This window comes from Cebus imitator, unplaced genomic scaffold (genome assembly GCF_001604975.1).
Source record: "Cebus imitator isolate Cc_AM_T3 unplaced genomic scaffold, Cebus_imitator-1.0 Scaffold312, whole genome shotgun sequence".
Classification (NCBI taxonomy): Eukaryota; Metazoa; Chordata; class Mammalia; order Primates; family Cebidae; genus Cebus; species Cebus imitator.
The window spans coordinates 436566-445436 of NW_016107627.1; the positions used below are offsets into that span (position 1 = coordinate 436566).

The 8871-nt window shown below is 47.8% G+C and overlaps 2 pseudogenes across 1 annotated transcript; both read left to right on the plus strand.

Annotated features, from left to right (window-relative positions):
- Positions 1 to 6190: 6190 nt before the first annotated feature.
- LOC108286014 lies at positions 6191 to 6738 on the plus strand (annotated as a pseudogene).
- Positions 6739 to 7550: 812 nt separating this feature from the next.
- Positions 7551 to 8576, plus strand: LOC108285990 (annotated as a pseudogene). The gene has a single exon (XR_005196174.1). The product of XR_005196174.1 is annotated as a BAG family molecular chaperone regulator 1-like (transcript).
- Positions 8577 to 8871: the final 295 nt, after the last annotated feature.

Consider the following 8871-nt stretch of genomic DNA (forward strand, 5'->3'; position numbering starts at 1 on the left):
ACATGAACCCACATAGCTCAGAAGATGAGGGGTTAGGGAGTCTTCCCTACAGCATCACAATAGAGAACTGATTTTGTGTCACCTGCCACGCTGCAGGTCAACAGGGCACACACTGTCTTGCTTTCATCATTCACAGGATGGCCTCCATTTAAGTGCTGGGATAGACTGATAATACCACCCCAACAATGTCCACATCCTAATCCCTGGAACCCATCAATGTATCACCTTCTATGACAAAAGGCACTTTGCAGATATAACTTTAAATCTTGAGATAGGAGATTGTTCTAAATAATCCAGGTAGGCCCTAAATGTAATCATAGGGTCCTTATAAGAGAGGAGTGGGAAGGTCAGAGTCAAAGAAGGAAATGTGACAACAGAAGCAGAGGTTAGGGTGAGTGCTTTGAAGATGGAGGAAGGGACTGCGTGCCGAGGAAAGCAGGTAGCCTCCTGAAATTGAAGAGAGCATGGAAATGGATTCTCCTCGAGAGGCTCCAGGAGGAATGCAGTTCTGCTGACATACTGATTTTAGGACTTCTGATCTCCAGAATTGTGAGACAATAAATTTGTGTCATTTGAAGTCACTAAGTTGTGGTAATATTTTATTGCAGCCATAAAAAATGAATACAACTAACTTAAGGGGACACAGTAGCCACAGAAAAAACATAATCAGAATACCCATTATAGGCTGCCACGCCTGTAATCCTAGCATTTTGGGAGCCCAAGGCAGGCAGGTCACCTGAGGTCAGGAGTTTGAGACCAGCCTGTCCAACAAGGGAAACCCTGTGTCTACTAAAAATACAAAAATTAGCCGGGCTTGGTGACACATACCTGTAATCCCCAGCTACTCGGGAGGCTCAGGCAGGAGAACTGCTAGAACCCAGGAGGTGGCGGCTGCAGTGAGCCAAGGTCATGCCACTGCACTCTAGTCTGGATGACAGAGTGATACTCCATCTCAAAAAATAATAATAATAATACCCATAATAGTTAGGTTTCAGGAAAATAACATTGTTGGAGAAGACAGACAAAAACTTCAATTAACATGTAAGAGCTCATAACAGAATTTGATTATGGCACACACACACACACACACACACACACACACATACACATACACTTATGGAGCTAAAAGAGGTTTAAAAGATTAAAAAACAAAATGGTCTTTTAATCTTTTAAAGATTAAAAGTCCAAATGGTATAGAAGACAAATAGAAAAAAAAGGCTTAAAAGACAGAAAATATACAAAGAAGTGGCAATCATGAGGGGGAAAATGAGAAAGACATAATGAGGATAAATAACAGGATCCAGAGGCATAGAAAGAGATGGGTTTACTGGAAAACAAAATCAAATCTGATGCAGTAATAGGTCAATGGGGAGGTGTAGCCTCCAAGAAGCAGGTTGAAAGGAGAGGGCTCTGAAGCAGGGAGGAGGGAGAGCAAGTACAGGGGCCCAGCCAGCTGGCTGCAGCTTCCTAAGAAGCAAAGCTGAATGCTTGGTCTTCTGGGATGTGTTCAGACAGGTGGTATAGGCCACTGAACGTCCTTCGGAAGGAGTAGTATGTGCTCTCCAGCTCCCACTGGTCAAAGGTCAGGGACGCTAGTGACATGGATGTCACTGTTACATTTGTTACAGCCCCACTGGTCCTTGAGGCTCTGTTTCTTTTTTGTTCCAGCCTATTTTCTCTGTCTTGCTATCTGACCTTCAAATGCATATGTCGTGGCTGATGCTTATTGTGCCTGTTATCAAACCATCATTTGATTATATAACTGTCCTTATCTGTACTTCAGCGTTTTAAAAGAATCTAGCCTTAGAGAAATGAGCCATAGACAAAATACACAAATGCTCAAAACAGCCAGCACCTCAGTAAATAAATATTAGATTGAAAACTAAAGCTGGTCCCTAGCTGGCAGGTGATACATATCCATCATTAAAAACCAAATCTTGGCAGGGCGTGGTGGCTCATGCCTGTAATCCCAGCACTTTGGGAGGCCGAGGTGGGTAGATCATAACGTCAGGAGTTCAAGACCAGCCTGGCCAAGATGGTAAAACCCTGTCTCTACTAAAATACAAAAATTATCCGGGTGTTATGGCAGGTTGTACTCCCAGCTATTCGGGAGTCTGAGGCAGAGAATTGCTTGAATGTGGGAGGCAGAGGTTTCAGTGAGCCAAGATCGCACCACTGTACTCCAGCCTGGGTAAAGAAGCAAGACTCCAAAAAAAAAAAAAAAAAAACTTTACTGAATTGATTAACACAATAACACAATTCATTAAAATATTAATAAGAGAAGTAGAAAGGTAACCTAAAAGTCACAGACTGATATAACAAATAATGGCTTGGAAAAAATCCATTTTTGCTGTTGTTTTATCGTCTATAACACTTTCCAGGGAAGATGGAACAGGTTTGGTTAAGCCATAACATCTAAAATATCCCCCCAAAACTGCACATACTTTTTGCCAGTTTGCTCAGTTTGACTCAGTAATAACTGTAGGTCTCCTGGCTCTCAAGCCAGAGGAGGCTTGGATGTGACATGCGACACATTGACCTGCTGCCAACCTCCACTTCCTATAATGCCCTCTCAAAAGACAGACAGTGCTGGAAAACTCAGGAAGCAGGATGAAAAGAATAGCACCAGAAGAAGTGAAAAACGTTGACAGCCAAAAGGCAGAGGAGCACTTCCAGCTAAATTAAAAGGGCCACTGGAGCAAAAAGAAATGAAGGGTGCTATGTTGTTTAGTGAGAGGGAAGAGCTATGAACTGTATTTACTCATTTTAAAAGTTTACTCAATTTTTTTTCATTGCTACTTGTCCTTTTGGCATTATCACCAAAGCAGTAAAGTGGAAGTCTGAGCAAGGGAGGAGAACAATCAGTACTGTGAAGAATATGGAATTCACTCGGTGGATTTTAACGAACTTAGAAATTCACTGGGAAGAGTCTATGGGGAGAAGATGTAACGGAACGGGGAGAAGGAACAGATTTTGTTTGTTTTCCAGAAAACTGTCAGCTCTAATTCTCATCATGGGGTCAGGACCAGCACATAATTTTCAAGCCTTAGAGCTCACTAGGCACCAAGGCTTCCTGAGCGTGGAGCTGGAAGAGCTGTGATTAGCCCTCTGGGCTTAGGCAAGGGGCAGGGAAGAGACAACATTGAGACCCAGCTGAGGACCAGGCCGTGGGATTCAATGGGAAGCCAAGGCCGTTTCAACCAGAGCCGTGCTTGGGAAATCAAGCAGGTAAGATGATGTGTTACAGAGGATAGTGTGTGTGCAAATGGGCGTGTGTGTGTGCAAAATAGCAAGTGTGTGTGTTTGTAGATGCGTGGAGGTTTTTGTGTGAGTGTAGAAAGCAGGCTTGGCCATGGCTAGTTGGAGGTCACCAAAGTATAAAAATCCTCATGGGCATCAGTCTAAGATTTGTTAAAATGAGACTGGGGAGCAGCCAATGGAAAATGGGTTCCAAAATGAGGGAGAAAGCAGATTCCACCCGTCTGGCTGAGATACAGGAGACAATGTCCCTCAGGGTACTGCAATGCTGAGGGCACATTAGCTAAGTTGAAATATGAGACATAGGCTCTGATAAGAATACTTGAAAATGTGTTCATTCCAGAAAATCCAGGTCCTACGGTTGCTGTCTCAGCAGGGGTTTTCAACCTTGGCACTAGTGACATTTTGAACCAGGCAAAATTCTTTGTTGTGGGAGGTGGTGTCCCCTGAATTGCATAACGTGTCCCCTGACTCCTCCCCCTTCACTGCCTGCTCTTTCTCAGTCATCCCCAGGAAGGTAGAGTCCTAGCACTTCTCCTTCCCTCCCTCCCTCCCTTCTTCCCTTCCTGCCGCCCCTCTCTTTCTCTCTCTCTTTCTTTCTCTCTCTCTCTTTCTTTCTTCTCTTTTATTTTCTTTCCTCATTTAATCTGACCTTATGACAGCTCCCTCGAAGTGCCTAAGTCCCCAGGTACCTAGCTCCCAAGGTGATATTCAAAAGAATTGGCTCCTAGAAGAGCACGGCATTGGCTGGGGCACTGGCGCCATGAAATAATCTAAATGTCTAGCCTGCAAATCAACCTCTTTGTCCCCAAACCTGCCTCCCAACTTCACACTCATGCTTTCGAATTCTTGCTCAGCAATTCCAGGTCGATTTCCCTCACTCTGGCTCACAAGCCAGAAAAGGCTTGCAGTGTGACAGGTGACACATTGGCCTGCTGCCACTCCCTTCCTCTAAAGACCTCTCTGAAAACGGTAGTGCTAGAAAACACAGAATGAAAGGAATGTCCGGAAAGGACTTCCCTTCCTGCTCCTGAATGGGTTCCCTTGTCTTTGTAGACGAGAGTATGATCTCTGTCTTCTTCCCAAAACACGCACTTGGTCCTCAAGGCGGAATCAACCTCTCTGCAGTGAATGCATTTGATTCTACTTCCGTGGTGTCCCCAGAGCTATGCCTCTTTCCCACATCACCAGTACTGGCTAGAACCTCTTCCTCTTTCACCCGGATGCCTTGCTCTCCACCCAGCTCCATCTTCTCCCAATACCCGCCTTTCCTACACACTGTCATTAGTCTGTCCTCCATTTGCTCCTCCATTGCTCAAAAGCAGCTTCGCTGACTATAGTAAAATACTCAAACTCTTTATTTTGGTGTTCAAGACTTTCTGCATGTAGACTTTGTGGCCAACAGAGCCTGGGTGGCACTCATGTTTGTGCCCTGTATAGTCCTCTCCACATGGGCATGAGTGGGACTTTAGACTTCCTTCCAATACAGTATGGCAAAGATGAAGGGACGTCATTCCTGTGAATTTACATGTACAGGGTGTGTGTGTGTGTGTGTGTGTGTGTGTGTGTGTGTGTGTGTCTCCGTCTCCAAATAAATATATAATGTTTTTCACTTGCTAGTACCTGCTAGATACTCTTTCCACTGGTTTAGAAGCAAAGTAGACGGAGCGATGGCTCATGCCTGTAATCCCAGCACTTTGGGAAGCCAAGGCAGATGGATCACTTGAGGTCAGGAGTTCGAGACCAGCCTGGCCAACATGGCGAAACCCTGTCTCTACTAAAAGTACAAAAATTAGCTGGGTGTGGTGGTGGGTGCCTGTAATCCCAGCTACTTGAGAGGCTGAGGCATGAGAATCGCTTGAACCTGGGAGGCGGAGGTTGCAGTGAGCCGAGATGGCACTACTGCACACGATCCTGGGCAACGGAGTGAGACTCAGTCTCAAAAAAAAAGGAAAGAAGCAAAGTAGCATGGCATGGTGGCGGGTACTTGTAGTCTCAGCTACCCAGGAGGCTGCAGCAGGGGGATTGCTTAAGCCAGGGATTTGAGGCCACAATGAATCATGATTGTGCCACCGTACTCCAGCTTGGGCAGCAGAGTGAGACCCTGTCTCTAAGCATAGAAAATAAAACAAAAGGAAAAAGCAGCAGCAAGCTGCCATACTGTGAGGGGTACATGGAGGGGCCAGGGGCAAGGGACTGCCAGAGGGCTGCAGGAGCCGAGAAAGCAGCCGACCAACAGCCAGCAGGAAAACCTCCTTCCTGAGGAAGCAGGACTCCTCAGGAAGACGAAGTCTTTCAACAACCCGGGGGAGCTTGGAAATCTTCCCCAGTCATGCCTCCGAGGGCCTGTAGTCCCAGCCAACATCTGGATTGCAGCCTGGTGAGATCTTAGGCAAGAACTCACGTATGCTGTTCCCAGTCTTCGGACCCACAGAGGCTGTGAGACGAGATGTCTGTGTTGTTTCGAGCAGCTCAGTTTGTGCAGCTACACAGCAACACAAAACCCACACACAGCTCAGTGTCTGTCAGACCTCAGCTCCTCAATTTGTATTAAGTGGAAAAAATTAATGGATGAATGAGCGTGGCCTGGGATCAGTGCTATGTTTCAGAAGCTACAGGACAAGGAGAGGTCAGCCCCTGTGAACGAACAGTTGCCCAGAGGCTTGGGAACCTGATTAAAGGCTGCTGACCAGGGAAACCCATCTCCACGGGCCATACTGCACATTCTGTTGCCAAGAATGGGCTCCGTGCTGGGAAGGGAGGCCTGCCAGGGTCACTACCCAGCTCAAGATACCTGTGTCAGCAAAGCTGCAGGAGCCAGACGCATCATGAAAGCACACAGCTACCTGGAATATGGTGCAAAGCCTGAAGGTCAGTCTGTAGCAGACACAGTGAAAAGCGCCAGTTGAGCCGGAAGAGTAGATCCAAAGGCATGATCGCATCAGTGTCACAGGTGAGAAGGCGGGACATCCAGAGTCTTGGGGAGTCCGTCACAGTGAAAACTGCTCCAGCAGCAGGCTCCGCCACCCTCTCCATGGCGTATGTCAGTGCCCGCTTCGTCTTCTTCCTTGTGGATGAAATGAACGGAAAGGAAGGCATTGTGAAATGTTCCTTCATGAAGTCACAGGAAACGGAATGTACCTACTTCTCCACACTGCTGCCGCTGGGGAAAAAGGACATTGAGAAGAACCTGAGCATCGGCAAGTTCTCCTCTTTGAGGAGAAGATGATCGCGGAGGCCACCCCCAAGCTGAAGGCCTCCATCAAGAAGGGGGAAGATTTTGTGAAGACCATGAAGTGAGCAGCCGAGCCGGGGGGCCAGTTTCCTTAATTTATGAAGGCATCATGTCACTACAAAGATGCTGCAGATAACCTTTGTATTTTAATTTGCTTTGGTGATGATTACTGTAATAACATCATCATCCCTTCCAAATTTTGGGTGGCTCATCATGGGTACATCAATAAAAGCCATCCTTGATTTAAAAAAAAAAAAAAAAAACTGCTCCAGCCGTCAGCAAGGCAAGCCTTACATTCACTTATTCAGCCATTCACCGGTGTATTCAGCCAGACAATATTAGTCGTTGAGCCCTTCCTATATGCCAGACACTTCCTGGTGCTGCAGATCCCGGAACCCCGCTGAACCCTACCAGGCTCTGAAGGCAGCTCACAGGTACCCAAACTCCTCATGGTCATTGGGCTACACAAGTGCTCCAAAGGCCCCCAGGGGACCAGGGCACCCTGCTCAGAGCACTCCAGGGCACAGTGCCCACCTCTTCTGCAGGCTTTCTGTCCCCAGAGGCTGCCCAACTTTAGGTTTTTCCCAGACTTGACTTGCCCCTGGGGATGCCATGACCGAGGGGTCTGCACATTGGCCCTCTGACCGGCTCAGTCTCGCCCTGCAGGCATGAGGCTTAGCACTGCCCTTCCCCGGCTGGATCACAGTGGTGTGCTATGGCTGGGCTGGAATTGGTCCAAAGGCCAGCCCCATATGTGTCCCCTCATTTCCTAAGCCCTGGAGTCGAATTACAGAGCAAGAACAGGGGATTTTGAAGGATCATAGCTCCATTCATATGCTTTTGGCATATATTGTCCAGCAAGTCCTTGGCCAGCAGCAGAACCTACAGTTACAGCATTGTTTCTAAAGATAAATACCATGCCTTGGGCTGGGGCTTCCGGAGGCACGCCCCTCGGCCAGGCCAGGAGTCGCGCCAGTTGGAGCCCCCGACCCAGCACGGCCCACCTCCCTCTCGGCGTCCATCTGTCCGGGTGCAGCCAGCGGGCATGACCGACCCACCAGGGGCGCTGCCGCCGGCGCTCGCAGGCCGCGGATGAAGAAGAAAACCCGGTGCCGCTCGGCCCGGAGTGAGGAGCTGACCCTGAGTGAGGAGGCGACCGGTAGCGAGGCGACCCAGAGTGAGAAGGCGACCCTGGGCAAAGAGATGAGTCGGAGCCAGGAGGTCACCAGGGAGAAGGAGGCGACTCGGAGCAAGGAAGTGACCAGGGCGGAAATGGCGACAGCTGGGCTCACCGTGACTGTCACCCATAGTAATGAGAAGCACGACCTTCATGTTACCCCGCAGCAGGGCAGCAGTGAACCACTTGTCCAAGACCTGGCCCAGGCTGTTGTAGAGGCCACAGGGGTTCCACTGTCTTTTCAGAAACTCATATTTAAGGGAAAATCTCTGAAGGAAATGGAGTCACCATTGACAGCACTTGGAATACAAGATGGTTGCCGGGTCATGTTAATTGGGAAAAAGAACAGAGGAAGAAGCTGAACTAAAGAAGTTGAACATTGGGAGAAGTCTGTGGAGAAGATAGCTGACCAGCTGGAAGAGTTGAATAAAGAGCTTACGGGAATTCAGCAGGGTTTTCTGCAAGTATTTGCAAGCTGAAGCTCTCTGCAAACTTTGATAGGAAAGTAAGAGCCACAATAGAGCAATTTATGAAGATCTTAGAGGAGACTGACACACTGATCCTGCCAGAAAATTTCAAAGACAGTAGGTTGAAAAGGAAAGGCTTGGTAAAAAAGGTTCAGGCATTCCTAGCCGAGTGTGACACAGTGGAGCAGAACATCTGCCAGGAGACCGAGTGGCCACAGTCCACAAACTTTGCCCTGGCCGAGTGAGGTATGGCAGAAAGAGGCTGTGTTGTCCTGAAGAATGGCACCACCAGCTCTGCGGTCTCTGGAGCAGAATTTACCTGATTTCTTCAGGGCTGCCAGGGGCAACTGGTCCATTGTCAGTTTTCCTACTCCCACACCAGTTCTCAATGAAAAATATGGTCTTTGTGATTTTGAGTAAAGCTCCTGTTTTCTCCTTCTGGAAAAAAAAAAAAAAAAAGATAAATACCATGCGTTTTTGAGGGATGCAGTATCCAGGAATGTATCACATTAAAATGTAGGGTTTCTGCAGACACACAGGAGGGAAGGAATCTGACTCAGTCTTTGGCCTTATGTCTTGCTCTATACATCCTGGAAGGATTCTTTTTTGTTTTTCTTAGAGACGGGCTCTCACTATGTTGCCCAGGCTGGTCTTTAACTCCTGGGCTCAAGTGATCCTCCCACCTCAGCCTCCCAAAGTGCTGGAATTAACAGGTAAGAGCCACCACACCTAGC